The following is a 22,979-nucleotide window of genomic DNA, read 5'->3' on the forward strand; positions in this document are numbered from 1 at the left end:
ATCAAAAGAATCTTACAAATTATGTTCTTTGAAATGGAATGCATGATCTGTTGATGGGAGCCATTGTTTTTATGTTGTCTAGTGCTCTGGTCAGGGTTCAGTCATTGTGTGTGATTTACATCAACCTGCTCACTTCCTGGGGTCCCCAATGAACTATGTTCCAGAATCTGGAACATCACATCTCATTTCCAAATAAACCAAGAGCTTCCCCTTTGGACACTGAATATGGCATATTTCAGACTTGGCCTATTCAAGAGGGATCCATGTTGCAAGAGTGTTTTCTTTCTTTGTCACTGTTGCCATTGTTCCTTTATCCCCCCAAACCCCACAGGTTTCTCCTTTCTCTTTCTTGGATGTGGGGAAAGATTTGGCATTTCAATGATAGATCTATTGGAGCTTGGGCTGGCTCTCCTAGGGCAGACTCATTGCCTTCCCCACAGGTAGAGAGGTCTCCAGAGCATGCGCTTCCCTGCTGTTGCCTGTCGTGGCATAGGGCATCTTTGCCCTCAAATAGTCAGTTTCCTATCATGACAGGATGGTAAATTAGCAATAAAAACACAACTCATCTATACCATTCTATGTAGAATATTATCAACTCTAAGATTGGAAAGATAAAGAGAAAACCAGAAAGATGGGGCATGGGGACCAATCACTAGAGGATGGTGGGAGAGCCTTGGGCTTAGCTTCTATACCAGCCTTCTTGCCTGGTAGGCATTTTAGCAGAGCTCAACCACAAATAGTAAAAAAAAAGCATGTATTTGAAAATAAGTTTCCTCCCTTGGCTTTTGTTTTACCTGTTTTTGGTGAGATGATTAATTAGGTCAGGCTTGCCATGAATAGGATGCTTAGAGACCCCCCCCCCCCCAAGCTAAAGTCAGGATGGAAGGTGCTCCGGAGCAGGTGACTTCACAAAGGTGCTGGGAGAGCTCAATCCTGTGCCAACACTGCCTTGTGAAATTTCTTCTCCCTAACAGTTGAGCAGGGCAGATATGACTTGTGCTCCCATGTGGGTTGGTGTATGGTAGAAGTGGAGACCAGAGCTCTCAAGGAAGTTGGTGGTGCATCCTGCTGAGGGAGCATAACTCCGTCTCTTTGGAAGCTTTTATCCTCACCGCATACCACCTTGCATCCTCTATTGGATAACTGGCAGTAGAGAGAATTCCACTTATGGGGCCAAGTCTTGAGAATTTCCCATTTTATTCAAGCAAAAAGCCTCCATCTGGAATTTCCATTTGATTCCACTGACTTTGCCAGAACAAACCCTTTGACTTCTCATGATTCCCTGATCTAACCTGCCTGCATTGGACCACAGTCTCAGGATTCCTTGGCTGTTCTTTAATGTTCTCCTCTAAAAGCCCAGGTTCCTGGATGGGGTTCATGGAACCTGTTATCCAGAAAGTCACTTCTTGAAGACTGGTATCATGAGGCTACCGAGAGGCTAAGCCCAAGACTCTCCCACCATCCCCTGGTGACGGGTCCCCATGCCCTATCCTTCTGTTTTTCTCTTTATCTCTCCAATCTTTGAGTTTGGAATATTCTCCAGAGAAATCTCTGAATCAGAGAGAATGCTTTCTACCTAAAGTCCATTATTTCTTCTGCCTTCAAGACTTGGTCTTTAAGAAATAAAAATCTCATTTTTCTTCTTTCTCTAAGAGTCTAATTCAAAGGGACAATTTCTTTTCACTTTTCTTGTGTAATGAATACAGCCTTCCACAGTTCTTAATAAGAACCATGGAAAACAATTCCAGTGTATCTTTATATTGGAAATGAAATCCTATTCCCTTCACATTCTACAGTTGTCATATGAGCAGCTCTGTAAGGATACCCTCAGGCAACAATCTCAGGAATTGCTTACCCCTGTTCTCTGAGAGGGTGTATCCTCCCAATTCCCAACCAGGCCAGGACTTTTGTCCTAAGGACTTACAAGACCATATAGTTCCCTGATCCTTTCAAACACTGACCCAGTTCATCTGATGCTGGATTGTGTGTAGGGTGTTGGTCTGGTATTGGAAGAAAGGGAAGAGAGAGAAAAAGGGAAGGGGTGGCAGAGAAGAGAGGAGGAAGAGACTCAATTCATGGTCACCTCTCTCAAATCAACCTTATTCCTTTTCCATGGGTTTACCTGTTTGGGAAGAACCACCTTGACCTATAGCAGGCTGACCTGATGAAGGAGACAGAGATCTGACCATGTGTACCAACTGCCTGAATCACATACATGGACAGAACGCTGAATCTTTGGGAAGTTGAAACTCTGAGCAGGATGACTCCAGAAAGGGAATTTTTACCTTTCCATGGAGAGATAGAGACTGGGAAAGACTGAGCTCTAAGGATTTTTTTTCAATTAATATTTATATTTTTTTCCAAAAGTTCATCTATTTTATTTTTTAAAATTCATCCATTCATCCCTCTGCATATGTATATTTTTAAGTTACAAAATTTCTTTCCACCCTCCCTTCCCACCCCCTTCCCCTCAGGGTAAATGATAAGATTAATATTATATATACATGTTTTTGATAAACATGTTTACAGGTTAGTCATTTTTGGTACAAGGATTTAGGATTATGGGAAAGATACATAAAAGATAATTTTTGTAAATATTCTTCAGATTCTGAAGGGTTTTTTGTTTTTGATTTTCTTCCTCTGAATGGAGACAATATTGTTCATAGCCAATCTAATATGATTATCCTAGATCTCTGAACTGCTGAGAGGAGCCGCTTCCCTTGAGGTTGGTCATCTCATAATATTGTTGTTAATGTGTACAACATTCTCTTGGTTCTGCTCCCTTCACTCAGCATCAAATCCAGTAAGTCATTCTGTGCTTCTCTAGAGTCTGACCATTTATGGTTTCTTATAGAACAATAATATTCCATGATATTCATGTGCCATAACTTAATTAGCCATTCCCCAATTGATGGGCAGCCCCTCAATTTTCAATTTTTTGCCACTACCAAAAGTGCTACTATGAATATTGTGGAAGATGTGGGACTTTTCTGATTTTTTAATATAAATATTTTATTTGTTTTCCAATTATATACGAGAGTATGTTCTACTTATCATTTTTGGTAAGGTTTTGAATTTTACAATTTTCCCCTCCCCCTTGCTTCCCTTTCCCCCACAGGAAGCAATCTGATAAACTTTATATTGTTTTGATGCTATACATTGATCAAAATTGAATGTGTTGAGGGAAAAAACATCGTATCCTTGAGGAAAAAATAAAATATTAGAGACAACAAATTTTGTAGTACATGAGAACTTTTTTATTTACAAAAAATTGAACATAATAGTCTTGGGTCTTTGTTTAAACTACAAAGTTCTTTCTGTGGATACAGATGGTATTCTTCATCTCAGATACCCTAAAATTGTCCCCGATTATGTTACTGATTGAGCAAATCCAATAAGGTTAATCGTCACCTCCATGCTACTATGATGGTGTATAATGTCCTTCTGGTTCTGCTCATCTTGTTCAGCATCAGTTCAAGCTTCTCTGAAATCCCATCCTTCCTGATTTCTAATAGAACAATAGTGTTCCACAATGTACATATACCACAATTTATTCAGTCATTCTCTCACTTGATTTCCAATTCTTTGCAACCACAAACAGAGCTGCTATGAATATTTTTGGACAAGTGATATTTTTACGCTTTTCTGTGATCTTGTCAGGGTATAGACAAGTGACTTTTATAATTTTTTTGCTAGGTCAATGGGAATGAACATTTTTATTTCTCTTTGGGCATAGCTCCATATTGCTCTCCAGAATGGTTTAGTCCATTCACAACTCCACCAGCAATATATCAATGTCCCAATCCTCCCAAAATGTCTCCAACATCGTTCATTTTCTCTTTCTCTTCTTAACCAATCTGCTAGTGGGAGTGATACCTCATAGTTGTTTTAATTTACATTTTTCTATTAAATAATGATTTGGAGTAACTTTTCATTTAATTATATTTAACTTTAATTTTTTCTTGTGAAAACTATGTATTCATATCCTTTGATCATTTATCATTTGTGGAATGACTTGTAACCTTATAAATTTAATTCAATTCCCTTTATATTTGGAAATGGAACCTTTATCAGATCTCCTAGTTATGAAGATTGTTAACCAGCTTTCTACTTTCCTTTTAGCTTTGGCAGCATTGATTTTATTAGTCCAAAACCTTTTTAATTTAATATAGCCAAAGTCATTCATTTTGCAGTTTATAATGCACTCTAATTCATGTTTGGTCATGATTTTTCCCATTTCCATAGATGTGACAGAATATTTCTTGGTCTAGTAATTTATCTATGCAGTTTCCCTTTATGTTTAAATTCTGTACCCATTTTGACCTTATTTTTGTATAAGGTGTGAAGGGTTGTTTTTTGTTTTTGTTTTTAATTTTATTTTGTTTTTCTTCCTCTGAATGGAGACAACATTGTCCATAGCCAATCTAATATGGTTATCCTAGCTCTCTGAACTGCTGAGAGGAGCTGTGGGTCTATGGGACATGTGGGTCTATACCTAATTTTTCCCATACTGTTTTCCAGTTTTCCCAACAATTCTTGTCAAATAGTGAGCTCTTATCCCATAAGCTGATGTCTTTGGGTTTGTCAAACAGTAAATTGTTGTAGTCATTTACTGTGGTTTCTTTTGAACCTATCCTAATCTACTGATCCACTCATTACTCTATTTCTTAACCAGTACCAGGACGTTTTGGTGACTACAAATTTGTAGTATAATTTTAAATCTGGTAGAACTAGGTCACCTTACTTTATATTTATTTTTCATCTGTTCCCTTGCTTTTTTCACCTTGTTGCCTTGACTTTTTGTTGTTCCAGATGAATTTTGTTATGCTTTTTTTCTAGCTCTGTAAAATAGTTATTTGGTAGTTTGATTGGTATGGCACTGAATAAATAATTAAATTGGGACAGAATTGTCATTTTTATTATATAACCATGAGCAATTGACATTTTCCCAATTATGTAGATCTGACTTTATTTGAGTGAGAAGTGTTTTATAAATGTGTTCATACGATTTTAGGGGTTTGTCTTGGGAGGTAGATTCCCAAGTATTTAATATCGTCTATGGTTATTTTAATTGGAATTTCTCTTTTCATCTCTTTCTCTTGGGTTTTGCATATATATATATATATATATATATATATATATATATATATATATATATTCTGATGATTTATGGGTATCTGGTTACTTTGATTAATTTGTTGATTGTTTCAAGGAGTTTTTAAGATTTTTTCTCAAATTCATATCATCTGCAAAGAGTGAAAGTTTTGCTTCCTCATTGTCCTTCAATTTCTTTTTCGTCTCAAATTGGTACACCTAGCATTTTAGTAATGGAGATAATGGGCATCCTTGTTCTCCCCCCCCCCCCCCCAGATTTTATTGGAAATGCTCCGAGTTTATCCCCATTACATATAATATTTGTTGATGGTTTTAGATAGATAATATTTATTATTTTAAGGAAGACTCCATTTATTCCTAAACTTTCCTGTGTTTTTAATAGGATGGCCTTGTGGTCATCTTTGGCTTAAAGTAGTTTTCTATAGTGAGTGCTCTTGTAGCTTTTCTGATCGTCTTTGTTGTTTGAGCTCTGCTCCTGGGGTATAGGGAGTATAGATCCAAGTTTATTTTTGCTGGGACTGAGCTTTGATCTCCAGCTTGTTGTTGGCCAAGATGTTGCCTATACAGTCTAGGACTTGCCTTCACAGATGTTTATTTCCCCCTTTACATCCAGATTCTGACTTAGAAGTGGTTTGTTCCTGACCTCATTCTGTCTTTTGCCCTGATATTCACAAGATTCAGACTTTGTTTGGGGTTGGGATATTCCCTGCTGGCTTGCTATCTAGCTTCTGGGACTTCTGTTGTCAAGCTGTTGAGACCTTAATTGCAATGTGGCCAAGAAAGTCCAGTTGCCTTTCCCACTCTCCCACCTCCTGGACTTTACGTTCCCTTTTCCTCCAGAGATAGATCTTCACATAAGATCCTCCATGAAGTCTACTGTTAACAACATTTTTTGAAGCTTCTCTTTTTCTTGGTGGGATCTGTAGCTTGAATGTCAGAATAGAGGCCTCATTTATCTCTGGTAGATTAAAGCTCCAGGAGCATATTGACTTCAATTTGCCATTCTGGCTATGCCCCAGAAGTCAGCTCTAAGGGTGTTTGACCTGCCTGTGCTTAAAGGGGAATTTTTGAATCCCAGCCTTTCAACTTTCTTTGAACTTTTTGAATTGGAGTGACCCAATTAGCAGATGGTTCAAAGGCTAGAAGGAAATGATGATGATGATGTTGATGATATGATGTTAATGATGATATGATGCTATTGTTGTTGCTGATGATGACAATAACAGCTCATATTTATATGAAACTTATTAGAACCAAAAGTGCTTAGCTATTTATAATCATTAACGTATGTGGTTTTCACAACAACCCTGTGAGGTAAGGACTATTATTAACCCCATTTTACAGGGGAGGAAACTGAGGTGAAAAGAAATGAGGTAACATGCTCAGGGTCATACAACCAGTAAGTGTCTGGGATGATATTTGAGCTCATACATTCTTGACTCCAGCGTCATCCACAGCATCACTCAGCAGCCCAATGTACTTAAAGTATTGTTAGAATATGATTGAGAGGCTGATCTTAAACATAAATGGTTGTGCATCAATAAGTAAGAGTTGTGGTGGTGCAGTTGTATCTGACTTCATGACCCTCCTTTGGGATTTTCTTGGCAGAGCTAATGGAGTGGTTAGCCGTTTCATTTTCCAGTTCATTTTACAGATGTGAAAAACTGAGTGTCTGAAGTTGGATTTGAAATCAGGAAAATGAGTCTTCCTGATTCTGGGCCTGGTGCTCAATCCACAGGGCTACCTAGCTACCCCAGAGAAATAAAATTCTGATTAATTAAATATATAATAATTCTATCATGTATTTGTATTGTTTAATTTCTCAGTAATGTGAATATGAGAGGGGAATCATCTATGAATGCCTTCTAATGTTTTTTGGAAGGAAGATGACATTTCCTGTGATTCCAAATATAGATGAAATAAAATCGACAAAAACCTTATGTTACTATTAATAGAGGTTTTAAAAACCCTTTCAAATAGCTAATTCTTATTAATTCTTGCTGACTTTGAGTAGGTTTCTGAGCCATCTGTGTTTTTTATAGAAATCTGGGTAATTGCCTGTCATTATCCAAGCTGACTGAACCTCATGGAAAGGACAATGATTAGAACAGAAAGATCGTGTTACTTAACTACCATTGAACAAACACCTACTATCTTTTAGTTATTGTTCAAAAAATTGTGTGTACTACAGTTAAAAAGAATTGGGAGTCAGAAGTTCTGGGTTCAAGGCCCTGTTTTCTGCCCCTCCCTTGCTTTTAGCACCTCTTGGTGCCTCAGTTTCATCACCATAATTGGTACAAATAATGCTGATACACTGAAGTATTCTTGTTGTGACAGTCAAATGAAATAAGTGACTTATGTTGATGATCAGTTGCCTTTTTTTGTTTTTTCTCCCAAAATTTAATTAGCTCTTGGCAAAGATAAGGAAATTGTGATGTAGCATATCAAGCAGGAATGTGGAGACCCAGCTAGAGTTGATGATTTTTGATGTGAGCCTTCATGCTTCAAAAATTGGCAACAAACTCAGGCTTCATTTGTTGTTTTGTGGATTGTTGAGACGTAAGGAAACAAGAGGAAAAATGTTATGGTGGATTAATTTTCAAAGGGTATTATGGATACACATGTTCCACCCCCCCTCCATCTTATTCTAAATAGTGTCACAATGGCTATTGGTGTTGTAAGTTGACCAATAAGTCTTGGCTACTATGAGATAATACCCAAATATAGAAGTAGTGAAAGGGAGGTGTTTGCTAACTTCTTAATGACAAATTTTGATTGTTTTTTCCTCCTAGCAAATGGGATGAAGCCATGATCTAGCATATAAAGAGACCTAGAGCCCAAGGCAGGCAGAGCAGGGTCTAGATCAAGTCAAATTGTGTGACTCTGGAACCTGGGAACCAAATTCCTTATCTTCCCAGCCCCCCCCCCCAAGAAGTACAGGTTGTAGACCAGGTGACAAACTATAGTGACAGAACTGACCTTATGGGCTTTTCCTAAGGAGAGGGAGGAAGTCTGTTCCAGTGCTGATCAGTCCCTCCTCCTCAGATAGTTGGAAAGAGTTTCCCTGGCAAAGGGTTGGAGTTGCCCAGGGTCCCAATAGGTTTCAGAGGCAAGACTTGGTTTGACATCCAGAGTGGCTCTGTTCTGCCTCTTCATGGGAGTTTTCTGGGCCAAGAAAACAACAGGTCTCTTCCCCTACTTCAGGAAATTTAAACATTCTTAACAATTTGTTTGGTCTCAAATCAGCCCCTAATAACCTGAACAAATCTGAGTCCAATGATATTTCCTATTTCCCAGCACTCTTGCTAGAAAGAGGGCACAGTGCACTCCAGCCTTGATTGGGCTGTTTTCAGATGGAAATATTTGTCATGTTGAAGAATGAAAAGGATGGGAATCTGAGCATGCGATTTACTTGTGTCTTGTTAGATTGTTAAAGAATAAGGCAGTTAAAATTCCTGAGATCCAAAAAGAGGGTGATGGAATAGAAAGTCAAATCACTCAAGCAAATGAGCAATGTAGATTTCTTCAACATTGAAATCTGTTCATATTTTTTATGCATTGATTAAAAAATATTCTCAAGCTTCTTTTAGTTCCATACAATGTTTACTTCATGAGCCTAGAGATTCATCTTCCAGTGACAATATGAAATGTATGAAATATGAAATGGGGCATCTCTGTTGTGAGTGGGAAGTGCTGAGTCATTTAGATTGGGGGTAGAGTCATCCCCGTTAACCCAAGGGTGGTTTATACCTTCAAAGTATCTATATTTCTAGTGCTCTGGATCATCTTATACTCTTATTTCTTTGTTTCCTGGTTTTCAAGAAACTTTCCAATCATCAGAAATAGTGACCCTCAAACAGTGGAGGAACTTAGTAGTGGTAGCAGTAGTGGTAGCAGTAGTAGTAATAGTAATAGAATAGAAGCAGTAGTAGTAGTAGTGGCAGTAGTAGTGGCAGTAGCAGTGGCAGTAGTAGTAGCAGTAGTAGTAGTAGTAGTAGTAGTAGTAGTAGTAGTAGTAGTAGAAGTAGTAATAGTAGTTGCAGTAGCAGTGGCAGCAGCAGTGTAGTAGATTTGTGGTAGTAGCAATAGTAATGGTATTTGTAGTAATGTAAATGGTAGTGGTAGTAGTAATAGCAGAAACATTAGTAGTAGTAGTAGTAGTAGTAGTAGTAGTAACAGTAATAGTGGGAGTGATACTGACAAACGCTCCTCACATTTGACAGACAAACCTTGCAAAGGTAAAGCACCTTGGTGAATAACAGCTACTGTAGTTAGCAAGTCTGTCCCTTTATCCATGTTTGGTGTCTAAGTTTTCCTGAGAATCAGATGCTGTCCTAGCCAGGCTGCTGAGGGCCTTGTAGTAACTTTAGAAATGCCTGTGTTCTCTAGATGAATAATGAAGATGATCTAAGCAGAAAATAGAAAATGAGAGCTTTTAAAAATATTTGAAAGCTCTCTTAATTATATTAAAACAAGGCCAAGAAAAATCTAGATTATTTTCTTATTATTTATATGTGCCTACCATTCATGACATTTTCTCTCATCTTGAGAAAAGTATGAAAACTAATATTTTCTGCATACCAAGATATTCTTATTAAATCTACCAATTGTGTAATTAGTAGCAGTTATAGTTTTTGCTTGATTTATTATAGTCTGCAGGTTTAATAAGAATGTGTATACATATTATATATGTGTGAATTTAGGGGGTATCTCTCTCTCTCTCTCTCTCTCTCTCTCTCTCTCTCTCTCTACATATATATATATATATATATATATATATATATCTTTTGCATAAGCAGAGACTTGACTTTGAGATTTGACTTCAGAATTTCCCAGGACGACCCTGGAAAATTAGCACAATACTGGTCCATACTCCCCATCTCATAGGACTGCGGTGAAAAAAATACTTACAATGTCAAAAACCACAAAATAAATGTGAGTTTTTATATGATATCTGTGACAAAGTAGACATTTAATTTTCTGTAGGAATGAACATAACTTTGGTAGTAACATCATTTGTATACATTTCCTTCCTTTATATGATAATTACTCATAAATAAGACCTGTATAATCATATAATATTACTTAATGGCTGTGATTCTATATGCAGTTGCCACAGTCAGCTTTATGGAGATTGAGTGGATGGGGAGGATCTGAAAGGAACTTTCAAGTCCAGAGATCCTTCATTTTGCAAATGAGTAAACTAAGGCCCAGAAAGACCAAGTATTTGCTCCAAGTACCATTAGCAAAAGTATGAATCTAAGCACTAATGGGTGTTTAATCAATGTTGTTGCTCATCCTCTGATTTAAGAACTCATTTCCTTTTCTTGGGGCCAAGTTGCATTGCATCTTTGACCAGGGCAGTCACTGATTAATTTGATGAATCCCTTAATTTACCCAATAACATTCTATGGCATGGACATTTTAAGGGCAACCTCATGAAGGTGAGCATTTTTACTCTGGCAGCTTATTGACTGGTTTCACAGCCTGGGGATGCCACTAAGACCGATTTTTGTCAAAGAAACCAGTCCTCTCTTGGGTCTCTGTGGTCTCTAAAGTAAATAAATCAGCTTGCCCTCTTTCATTCTTGGACTCTGAAAAGCAAATCAAAGAGGAGGAGTAGAATGTTCAAGGAGGTACAGTGGGTAGAGCACTGGCCTTGGATTCAGGAGGACCAGAGTTTGAATCTGACCTTAGACCTTTAATTCTTATTAGCTGTGTGACCTTGGGTAAGTCACTTAACCCTGACTGCCTCATATCCAGGGCCATCTTCAGTTGTCCTGATTCACATTTGGCCACTGGACCCAGATGGCTCTGGAGGAGAAAGTGAGACTGGGGACTTAGGAACAACTCTGCCCCTTACTCAAATCCAATTCATGTGCTTGTCATGGCATCACCTCGTTGATGTCATGGTCTTCTTCTGAAAAAAAAAATGAAGGACAAACATTATTAGTAATGACCCCATTTCTTAGATAGAAGAGAGATCACTGTGATTAGCTTGGGCAGTAGAATACTGAATCTGGGTTTCAAGTAAGAGAAGGGACATTCCTTCAGGAGCATCAACTCTGGGAGTGCTCTTGTAGGGAAGAGAGTTTCCAAAGATTAAACCTCCATTTTTTTTTTACAAGAGATGATTTCAACTTTAACATTGCATCCTAGAGAACCTCTTGTTACCAGACATAGAATTAAGTATTATTTGACTTATTTGTTGCATATTCCTAAACTCCAGAAAGTGCAAAGGGCACTTGGAATTCTCATCAAAGGACCAACATTTGAATCCCATTTCTGCTGCTTCACTTATGTGTGACCTTGGGCACCCTTAGTTTTTCACTGGATGATTTCTGAGGCTCTATCTTTTGGCCTGAAGTCCTATAATAGATATTATAATACATGAGGGTAACCAAAATGCAAAAGAAAAAAGTTCAGATAGTTCATATTATTTTGTGAAGTTTTTATACATAGTGATTATTCAAAACCAAATTACCTTCCTACTGGGGTTTATTTGGTGATATTTCATCAGTTTTGGGGCTATTTCACTATATAACGTTGTGGAAAGAACAGTGAACCATGAATCCTGAGTCTGGGCTCTAGGTCCAAGTCTGGAAATGGCTTTTGTCCTTCATCCTTTTTTTAATTTAATATTTATTCTCATTTTGTACAAATAATTTTTATACATTAATAAAATATTCTTGTTTAAGAGTAAATAAAATACCTCCTTTCCCCCATAAATACAGACTCGCTTGAGAGATAAAGAAAAGGGGAGATAAAAATTAAAATTAAAAAAAAATAATAGTAATAATTGTAGGTATGGCCAGGTTGTGCAATGGATGGAGCACCAGCCCTGGAGCCATGAGCACCTGAGCCCACACCTGGCCCTGTACACTCAACAATCACCCAGCCATGTGACATGCAAGCTACCTGCACCCCACTGCCCTGCAAAAACCAAAAAAAAAAGGAAGAAAAAGACCCAAAATAAAATAAAATAGTAATAATATTAGGGGTGGCTGGGTGGCAGACAGAGCACTGGCCCTTGAGCCAGGACCATCTGGGGCCAAATCCAGCCTCATACACCCGATTACCCTGCTATGCAGCCCCAGGCAAGCCACCCAGCCCCATTTGCCCTGCATCCCCCCCCAAATAATAATAATAATAATAATAATAATAGTAAAAAATGTGCTTGTGTCTTTTTTTCCAGCACCAACAACTCTGTCATGGGTGGATCACATTCTTTATGATAAGTCCATCACAAAAGTTATTTCCATATTTTTCCACTGTTGCCATTGCTGATCTCAACTCCCTCCTTTCTTATTTCTCCACTACCATGTACTATGTTTTCTCTCTCCTTTCACTCTGACTCCCCTGTAGGGTAGCTGAGTGGCACAGCAGACAGATCCCTGGCTCTGGGGCCAAGAGGCCCTGAGGCCCCATACCACCCCATAGGCCCAGCATCCACCTGGCCCTATGGTCCCAGACAAGCTTTCCAATCCCAGCCCCTTGCACTAAGCAAAAAAGAAAATGTGTTATATCTGACCACTCTCCCCCCATGGTCCATCTTCTCCTCCTTTACTCACATCCCCCCCTTTCCCCTGCCTCCCCTTCTTACTCCAGATGCCTATACCCCATTGAGTATATGTGCTGTTTCGTCTCCTAACTACCTCGGATGAGAGTGAAGATTCCCTCATTCCCCATTGCCTTCCCCCTTTCATATCATTGCAATAGTGCATTGTAATAAAGAAAAATCTTATTATGTGAGTTATCTTAGCCTATTCCCCTTCTCCTTTTTCTTTCTCCCATTACATTTCCCTTTTTTTCTATTGACTCCATTTTTACGCCATATTTTATCTTCAAATTCAGCTTTCTCCTTTGCTTCAACTATAAAAGCTCCCTCTGCCTGCTCTATTAACTGAGAAGGTTCATATGAGTATTATCAGTGTCATTTTTCTATGCAGGAATATATGCAGTTTATCATCATCAAGTCCCTCATATTTTCCCCCTCTCCTCCAATCTCCATGCTTCACCTGAGTCCTGTATCTGAAGATCAAACCTTCTGTTCAGCTCTGGCCATTCCAACAGGAACATTTGAAATTCCCCTGGTTCATTGAAAGTCCATCTTTTTCCCTGGAAGAGGACATTCAGCCTTGCTGGGTAGTTCATTCTTGGCTGCATTCTAAGCTCTTTTGCCTTCCAGTATATTATATTCCAAGCCCTACGAGCTTCCGATGTAGTTGCTGCAAAGTCATGTGTGATCCTGACTGCAGCTCCACGATATTTGAACTGTGTCCTTCTGGCTGCTTGTAATATTTTCTCTTTGACTTGGGAGTTCTGGAATTTGGCTATAATATTCCTAGGGGTTGGTTTTGGGGGATCTCTTTCTCGGGGGGGGGGGGTCAGTGGATTCTCTCCATTTCTATTTTGCCCTCTGCTTCTAGAATATCAGGGAAATTTTACTGTAGTAATTCTTTGAAAATGATGTCAAGGTTCTTTTCCTGATCATGACTTTCAGGTATTCCAATAATTTTTAAATTATCTTTCCTAATTCTGTTTTCCATATCAGTTGTTTTTTTTCAATGAGATGTTTCATATTTTATTCTAATTTTTCATTTTTTTGGTTTTGAAGTATTGAGTCCTGATTTCTAGTAGAGTCATCAATCTCCCTGAGTTCTATTCTTTGTCTGAAGGATTTGTTCTCCTCAGAGAGTTTTCTTATCTCTTTTTCCATTTGGCCAATTTTGCTTTTCAAAGCATTCTTCTCCTCAATAACTTTTTGAACTGTTTTATCCATTTGAACTAAGCTGGTTTTTAGCACGCTATTTTTCTTCAACATTTTTTTGGATTTCCTTGAGTAGGCTGCTGACTTCATTTTCATGTTTTTCCTACATCTCTCTCCTTTCTTTTCCCAGTTTTTCTTCTAACTCCCTCATTTGATTTTCAAAGTCTTTTATGATTTCTGTTATAGCCTGAGCCCAATTTGTGTTTTTTGTGGAGGCTTTAGATGCAGGAGCTTGTGCTTCCTCATCTTCAGACTGAGTATTTTGATCCTTCTTGGGCACATATGCAAAATATTTCTCAGTGGTGTTCCTCTTATTTCTCTGCTTGCTCATTTTCCGAGCCTGAGCCTGGTTTTGGGGTGCTTCCTGAGCTTTTGGGACACTCCCACAAGGGTCTCAGTGTGTGAGGCTCTGTCCTCCCTCCTGGTCTGTGAATGACCATATGCACCCGCCTCTGCCACAGGGCTGAGGTGGAGGGGTCACCTGCTGTTCTATGGGGGGTGCTAGACTGCGATCAGGATCTGAATGTGGTCAGAACCCCAGAGTCCTGTTCCAGGGGAAGAGCTCTGCAGTCTCTCTCTCTGCTCCCTCCCTAGGTTCAATGGGCTCATGTCCTGGGGGCTCCTGCTTACCAGCTCTGCCTGCTTCTGTTTCCTGGAACTCAGCTGTGCTGCTCATGCTGCTGGCTGTGTGCCCTGATGGCTGGGCTTCACGTGCTTGCTCTGGCTATTTCCCCAATTTGTGCTCAGTGGTTTCTGGGGTGTAGCTCAGGAAACTCCCCCACTGCTGTGAGCCATGGCTCCCAGCACCCTGGGACTGCCTCTGAGAGGCTGAAGTTCTTTCGCTTTGGTGGGCCACCCTTCTGGCGAGCCGCCCCTTCCCCGGGGAGCAGAGCCTTTCTGCTCTTTTCCAGGTTACCTTGAGTAGGAGAACTGCCTCACTGGGTCCCTCTGTGCTTTCTGTCTCTCAAAAATTTAATTAGAGTCCTTAGCTTATGAGATTTATGAGAGAGTGCCCAAGACACGATCCATTCTTGTCCCTATCTTCTTGTCCTTCATTCTTGAAGCAGACCATGACATCAGGGAGATGATGCCAAGACAAATATGTATATTGGATTTATGTGAAGTAGGGGACTGTGCACCAGCCACCCTTTCTCATCCAGAGCCTTCTGGATCCAGTGGCCAGATATGAATTACCCTAGATGTGAGGCAGTTGGTGTTAAGTGACTTGTCTAAGGTGATACAGTCAGTTAGCATTAGATGTCTGTGGCCAGATTTGAACTCTCATCCACCTGACTCCAAGGCCAGTGCTCTATCACTGCACCTCTTATCTGCCCCAAGGTCCAAGTCTACTTTTGACTGGATGTGTAGAATCTTGATTGAGTCACTGAATTTGTCACTTTCTCCATCTGTAAAAGCCATGTAATAACAACAGTTATATGGCTAGAACCAAAAGAGTAATTATGTGAGTTTGAACTTAAAAGTGATTAAATGTTAGGAAATTATTATTATTATTATTATTATTATTATTATTATTATTATTATTATTACTAAGTATCACTCGTATCCCTCATAAAATACAGATCATTTAAATTCAGTTAAAAATGACATACACTCTTATAATTAACATGGCTTTTTTGTTGTTACTGAAGAAGTTTTAGGATGATTCTAGAGCCCTTATACCTGAAACAGTATAGTCTAGTTAATTTCTGAGGAATCCAGAATTTTTTATTGCTTTCATTTTACACACTTTGACATCATTTCTTTTATCACATGATGTGAATAATTGCTTTTGTTTTGGATTTATGATACATTACCAAGGAAAATTTTCTTCTTTTTCTTTTCTTTTTTTTCTTTTTTTGGTGAAATCAAACTTATTAATATGTATACCATTAATTAGGGCTGAGGTAGTTGTGGAAGAAAAGCAGGTGGTACATTTTGACAAAAGTGGGAAAAAACCCCAAAATCTGCTTTCTGTTGTGAACCGCATTCATTATCACTCCAAATAAGAGTTAAGGAGAAGTGCTATCCTCAGGAAAAAAAAAATTAATGACACTTTTTCTTTTTTTAATAAATAGTAATCGACTTTGGCCTGGCAAAACAAAAACAAGAAAATAACAAAATCATATCAGTTATTGGAACAATTCTCTACTCTTGGTTAGAAATATGAAAATTTTGCAATTCTTGAATTCTGTGTTTGCTGATTCAAGTTTTCATTTATTTTTCTCAATTAAAAATAGAATATATATTTTATGTCAATCATTCTTCTGGGAAGCAACTGGAAGGGTTTCCTTCAAGTTTAAAAAAAATTCTGCTAATTGATTTTTTTGGGGGGGTGAGTGGGGAACATTGTGCCACTCTTTGCATGATCAAATATCTAGGACATTGCTATCACAGCCAGTGCAGAGGACTGATAGATACTCAATGGGATGGGAATTACATTAATCCATATAATTCAAATAGAGTTATAGACAGATTTATCTAAATGCACTATATCTTTGTGAAAGACTTTTTTTGGTTAAACCCAGTTCTTAATTTGAAAGGCTCTAAGCAGACTTAGATGAGTGGCATTTGGGAAAAGGAGAAAAAACCTACTTTTTTGATTATGTCTTTTATACAACACAAACAAACTCTGTAACTCTCTATATCCCACAAAACAAAGTCCACATTCCTTAGTTTCTTAATCAAAACCATTTCTAGCCCCTGCCTCAACTTTGGGCTTTTATCTCTCCTTTCATGGACCGTGTATTCTGGCCATAGTGGATCACCCTGTAACCCATAGCCATTCTCTGGGCTTTAGATTCTTCTATTCTTATTTTCTTCAGACTGATAATTATGGATGAAATTCTTTTTTCTTCATTTGTTCATCTGTTCTTCAACACTTAAACCAAGTGCTGCTTTTTCCTTGGTACCCCCAGCCAGAAGTAGTCTCTTCCACCCCTGAGAGGTATTTGATTTGTACTCTTCCCATATTGTACCCCCTTAGGGTGGCCCTTACAGACATTCTGACAGTCTTTGCCCACAGCTTGTTGTCTCTCATGTCTTGCTAGATTTTACAATATTTCACAGCTTTCAGCATCATGCCATTCACCTTCCAGTATCTCACGGCTTCTGGTTCATGACAGTTATTGAGAGAGAATTATTTGTATTAAATGAGTTAGTCATCAGAAGGTGTGTGGACAAGTTCCAGAACCTCAGAAGGCAAGTCCCATCCCCTGATCTTCCTGGTGAGGGTAGTAGGTCCATACAAGAGGTCCTTCCTTCATTCCTTTTTGTTTGCAATCAGTGAGAAGTTGGACTCTTTGGCTGATATTTGTCTAGCTTTGTGGGACCACTCTGAGGCCTTTCTAAGAAGCTTGGACAGGACAGTTTTCTTACTGCTTTAGGGGAGCACATCGGGATCTCCTCCAGCAATTTGGTAGCCATGTGTCTTCTTCCCGGTCTTTGAAGGGGTTCAGACTGTCAACCCTCCTTGTCTTTCATTCTCTGGGTTGGTTCACTAGCTCTTTTCCCTCCAGAACAGACTCCCCATTAATTGGGGGATACTTTTGCTTCTCATAGTTATTAGTAGAGCCTGAAACAGCAGGTGGCCAGCATCCCACTCCTGTGCTGGCAGGCCATCTTTAGCTCTCTCTTTGACACCATTTGACACCATTTCTTTGGTAATGTATTGAAGCGTTTTACCAACCATTCATCTTTCCACTGTCCCTCAAGTTACCTGCAGTCACTTTGGAGATCATGTTCCATGGCATGCAGGGAGGGAGCCAAGCTGATAGGATAAGTATATGCATGCATGTCTTTATCTGGGTATCCATACATGCATGGACTTTTATATATGTGTATTTATCCCATGATATGTGTATATATATATATATATATATATATATATGTAATATGTGTGTGTGGTATATATATATGTATAGCATTCTGTGTATGTGTAGATATTTTGGATTCCTATACCTGTAGCCATGTATGTGTATGCTCTGTGTAAAGACTAGTACTGTGTGTGTGAATATATTCTTAGTTCTGTGCATATATTAGTATGCATTTTATACATATTATTTAATACTATAGATGTGTATATGGTTTGTTATGAAGCATATCTATGCATGCATGTATGTATATATACGTATACACACACAAACATATATATATATATATATATATATATATATATATATATCATTATGTACACACATATATGTGTGTGTTAGGAACTGTTGTTTGTGGGAGTGCTGTGAATCTTCATCACCTGGTGTCTTTGAGCACCAGAACCTTATTTTACTAAGTGCGAATGGAGTGAGGTTGGAATAGGGCCTGGGAAGGATATTTAAGCATTGGTATTTGGTTCAATAAATGGAGACCTTGGTGTTCAAAGGGCGAACTTGTCTTCTTTGTCTCCCACCCCTCCAATGCTCACTTGGGGAAGGATAAGCAAGTCTGAAAAGGGACTCAATATATGGTACCTGTACAGGGATAAGAAGGCAGAATTATCTGAGTGAAGTCCAGGATAAGGACCAGCAGATACAAGCAACCACCAGGAAACATCCTAGAGCAGAGGACTCTGGAGAAGTAACAGGTTGATTTTACCAGGGACTAATTTTAAGTTGCAACAAATAGGTGTAAAGCAAAAGTGAGAAGGCAATCACATATTCAGCATTAAGGAATCAGCAAAAGTAAGTTAGCATTAAGTGAAGCTAAAGTGAGAAGACAAATAATATTCAGCATTGAGGAGTCAGTGGGAAGTGGAATCTCTGAGGCAGTGCTAGGAGACAGAGCTTCTTCCTCAGTAGCAGCCTGTCTGTACCAGCACCATGAATAGGACACAGAGGACCAGCTTGCTGTTCTTTTTGGTCACAGTTTCTGTCCTGACTGCGCTATGAATGTTAAGTGCGATCAAAACCCTTAATCCTACTGGCAACCTTAGAGACTTCTCGTTGCTGCTGAAGACCCTGACTTTGACGCAGACCCTGATGCCTATAACAAATTTCACTCCAGAAGCCACAGCAAGTTTCACTTTCCATCCTACAGCCTGGTGTGTCTCTGCCTTTGCTCCAGCAGCAGAGGGGTGTGGATTGAACACTAACTGCACTTCTGCTGTTGAGAGCAAAAATGTCAGACGCGATTGGACAATTTGTAATAATGTTGATTACTGTTCAGAAAATTCAACAACTCCAAATTGCACTGTCAACAGCTCAAGTAATTGCAAATCCTCTCTCTCTCATTTGCTGCCTTTCCCACCTTCTGCAGAGGGAAGGCGGAGGGAGAAGGGAAATCTTTCTTTTTGGAACTGTGAAACTCAAATCTATATCTCAAAAAGCTTATTTTAGAAATCAAGGGACCCCTATGCCTTCTTCCTGGTTTAGGGAGGAGGGGGGGAGGTTGGGCAATAGGCTGTTGATTAGGAAGCTTTGTGGTTCAGTTAGTTAAGAGAAAAGGGGAAGAAGACTTTTTTCTGGGATTGGGAAATTTAGATTTTGTCTTTCGAATTAAGCCTGTGTTTATGGCTAATATTTTGGTGTGTGATGTGTGTATATGAGTATTTAAACATCTATAGGATATTTTCCATCTCTTTACTGACCTGGAGAGCTGGGAAAATGTTTCTATATTCTGAGATCCAGTACTGGCCAGGGTATCAGTCTCAGCTTGGCAAATGTGTTACGAGAGTTACTTCTGTTATTTGTGCCTGTATCTATGTGTGTGTGTTTGGAAATTATATTGGGTTAAATTGTATTTCAAGGAAATTGGGAATATTGAACCATATATTTAATCTACTGATTTCTTTTGGAAAAGAGACATTTGTACTATTATTTTGTAAAATTTAACAACTCATGTTAATTGTCTTGGATGCTTAGTTGCTTTTACTATTGTTTAAATGGACAGTTGTTTATACTATTTTCAAACTTTTGTTTACAACTTTTGTGGCATTCATTATGTAATAATTTTGTTTCAAAAAAAGACAAGAAGGGGGTATGTTAGGAACTGTTGTGTGTGGGAGTGCTGTAAATCTTCATCACCTGGTGTCCTTGAGCACCAGAACCTTATTTTACTAAGTGCCATGGGAGTGGCAGTGGATTAGGGACTGGGAAGGATATTTAAGCACTTGTATTCCGGCAAATAAATGGAGACATTGATGTACAAAGAGAGAACTTGTTTTCCTTGTTTCCCATCCCTTCAATGCTCACCTGGGAAAGATTGAGGGAGTCCAGAAAGGCACTATACATATACATATACACATACACATACACATACATATACATATACATATACATATACATATACATATACATATACATATACATATGTGTATATAAATATATATACATACATACATACAGATGAACAGGAGTATATATATGTGCATTGTTTGTATATATGTAAAATATTCATAGTGTTTGCATATATATAAATAGTGTATAATATATATTTAAACGTGTATAACAAACGTATTTATGTAAACATAGTCATAGTGTGCATATAAAATATATATATATATATATATATTCACTTATATATACACACTTAAATATTTAGTATTTTTATACACATACTTATACCCATTTTTACAAATTGGAAGCTAGTTGGGGTTATTAATAAGGATATATAATTTTCCAGTTGGGTTGTACTCACTGTCTTTCAGTGTGGTAGAGAGAGTGAGAGAGGTAGAGAATGAGAGAGAGCAAGAGAGATTGAGATTAAGTCAGAGATAGAGACAATGCGAGAAATAGAGAAAAAGATCTTGATTAATTCATCTGGGATCCTACCTAGCTGCAGGTCATAATATGGACAATACTTTTTTTATCCCATCACTTTGTTTTCTCACTGTACCTGCTTAGGTTTTCAACTAACTGTTGAAATCTTTTTCAGGATTTAGAACAATTTTCAAAATTCTGTGAAAAGAAACATATGGAAAACTTTGTCATCAATAAGGAATATTCATGTTTGGATTCTACAACAGGACAAATTCCATGACACTTGGTTTCATTTACGTTTTTTTTTATACCCAGAAGATTATAGAGCAATATTGCCTTGGTGGTCACACTTAACATAGAATTTGAATATATGCTTGAAGATAGCTTTTAATACAGTATTTGAATGTGTTGAAGCAATAGTTTTGTGAAACTATAAACACCACATATAGCAATTGCAATCAGTTGTGTGACTTTAAAGATGTAGTCTGCCTTAGAAAATAATTTGGAAAAACTTGCCTCTGTCATACTCAGACTTTTATCTTATATTTTTACTGAACTTTCATGGGAGAATTTTCATATATTTTTTAAAAAGATGGGTTGGTCATTACTGGTATCTTTTCAGTTGCTGCCTTCAAAAGCTATTTGTGATTCTTTCCCTCTGAGATATCTTCGAAACTGATCCTTGAATGCCTTCAAAATTGTGCCACTTCTCTCCTGAATTTGTTCTATATTTATTCATTGCCATCAAGAAACCTTTCCAAATATTACTTATTAAGTCTTGTTGTCACTCTTTCACAAAGTACATTGTAAAGAAGGATAGAATATTGTTATTTCGTTACTACCACTTAAGAGGAGAATAATTGTAGAAATGCTGGCGGTCGTTTTCATTTCATGTCAATTTATTTTTCAAGTTTGAGCTGTAACCGCTTTTTGGGGTAGTTTAATTTGGTGAATTTCATGCCAATTTGTCAATTTTTGTTTTTAGTCTACAATTTTATGAAATTATGCTGATTGTAATCCTCCATCTTTCTATTTCATGGTTTGCAAATAAATTTATTTTATAAAGTGTTGGTAGTTTTAGCTGTTGTCAATATCTTTTTGCCAAGGAGATCAAGTATTTGCTGATTTAAATGAATCCTCTTCTCATTTACCCTTTTCATGGTAGCAAATGCTTTATATCCCTTAAAATTCTATTATAAGAAAATGTCATAATCAGATTCAGTGTCTTTGAATTTATTCATTCCCCATTTTTCAAAATCACAGCATCCATAAGTCAGTTAGGACTTCATATAATAACATACAAAGTCTTTATTATTTCTTTTAATTTGGTTCTGATTTTAACATTTGTATAATCATTTGGTGGCACCCCACTATTTCTTCTAAACATGTTTTATTTGTGTGTGTGTGTGTGTGTGTGTGTGTGTGTGTGTGCGTGTGCAAGATGGGCTGCAGGGCTCCCTATGGGTTCTAATGCTTCTTTTTGCTTTTTGTAAGACAATGGGGTTAAATGACTGGCCCATGGTCACACAACTAGGAAACTATTAAGTTTCTGAGGCCAAATTTGAGCTCAGTTCCTCCTGATTCCAGGGCTGGTGCTCTAACCACTGCACCACCTAACTGCCGAATTCTGACTCTTCTTGTAGAAAATATTAATGATAATCAATTTGGAGTCTTCTGAGTAGTAAATGAACCTTTGGACCATGTTCATTCTTTGATCCTTCACTGTATTTTCTTCCTTATGCTCACCTTCACATTGAAGTCACCTGGTATCCAAGTCTATACTGACTTGTATTGGGTCTTCTCAGAGTCTTATTAGAATTTATTGACTCTATAGTTAATATAGTCAAAGAACTACAGAGCTGGACAGCCCCTCAATGATACTTAAGTCTTGAGCAATTCACAGACACCATCAGCAGACTACTCCCAAATGGTCACTCAGCTGTCCCTTAAAATTTTCTAGTGATGAGCACACTTCTGCTACTTGTAGTATTATCATTTTTCCATGAGGCAGACAATTACATTTTAATCAGACGGGAGGTTTCCTAATATTAAACTTTGTCTCTGAGCCACTCATGGGTCCCATTTCTTCTCCCAGCATATAAAACAAGTCTGTTACTTTGTCCATATGATCATTCTTTAACTCCTTGAAGTCAGTTCCTGAATTTGGCTGTCCCTTCAGCTTCCAACCAAGTTTTATCTTCCCCTAATTCTTTCCACTTTCCACTGATCTTCTTAGGGCAGTTTCCTTCTTTCCCTGGCATCTACAGTATGTCCTCTGGCACAGTGAACCCTATGAGATTTGGTGCTGCCACTTTGTGGACTTTGAAGACCAGAATCCTGTTTCCAGTGTTTATCACACTACTGATGGAAATAGTTGGTAGTTTAACAAAGTTCAGTAGTAGATG

The 22,979-nt window shown here is 38.1% G+C and overlaps 1 pseudogene; it reads left to right on the top strand.

The window, feature by feature from the left end:
• LOC141494009 (serine/threonine-protein kinase Nek10-like) overlaps positions 1-22,979 on the top strand; it is a 244,377-nt pseudogene that overhangs the window by 64,326 nt on the left and 157,072 nt on the right.

The sequence above is a fragment of the Macrotis lagotis genome, chromosome 7 (genome assembly GCF_037893015.1).
Source record: "Macrotis lagotis isolate mMagLag1 chromosome 7, bilby.v1.9.chrom.fasta, whole genome shotgun sequence".
Classification (NCBI taxonomy): Eukaryota; Metazoa; Chordata; class Mammalia; order Peramelemorphia; family Peramelidae; genus Macrotis; species Macrotis lagotis.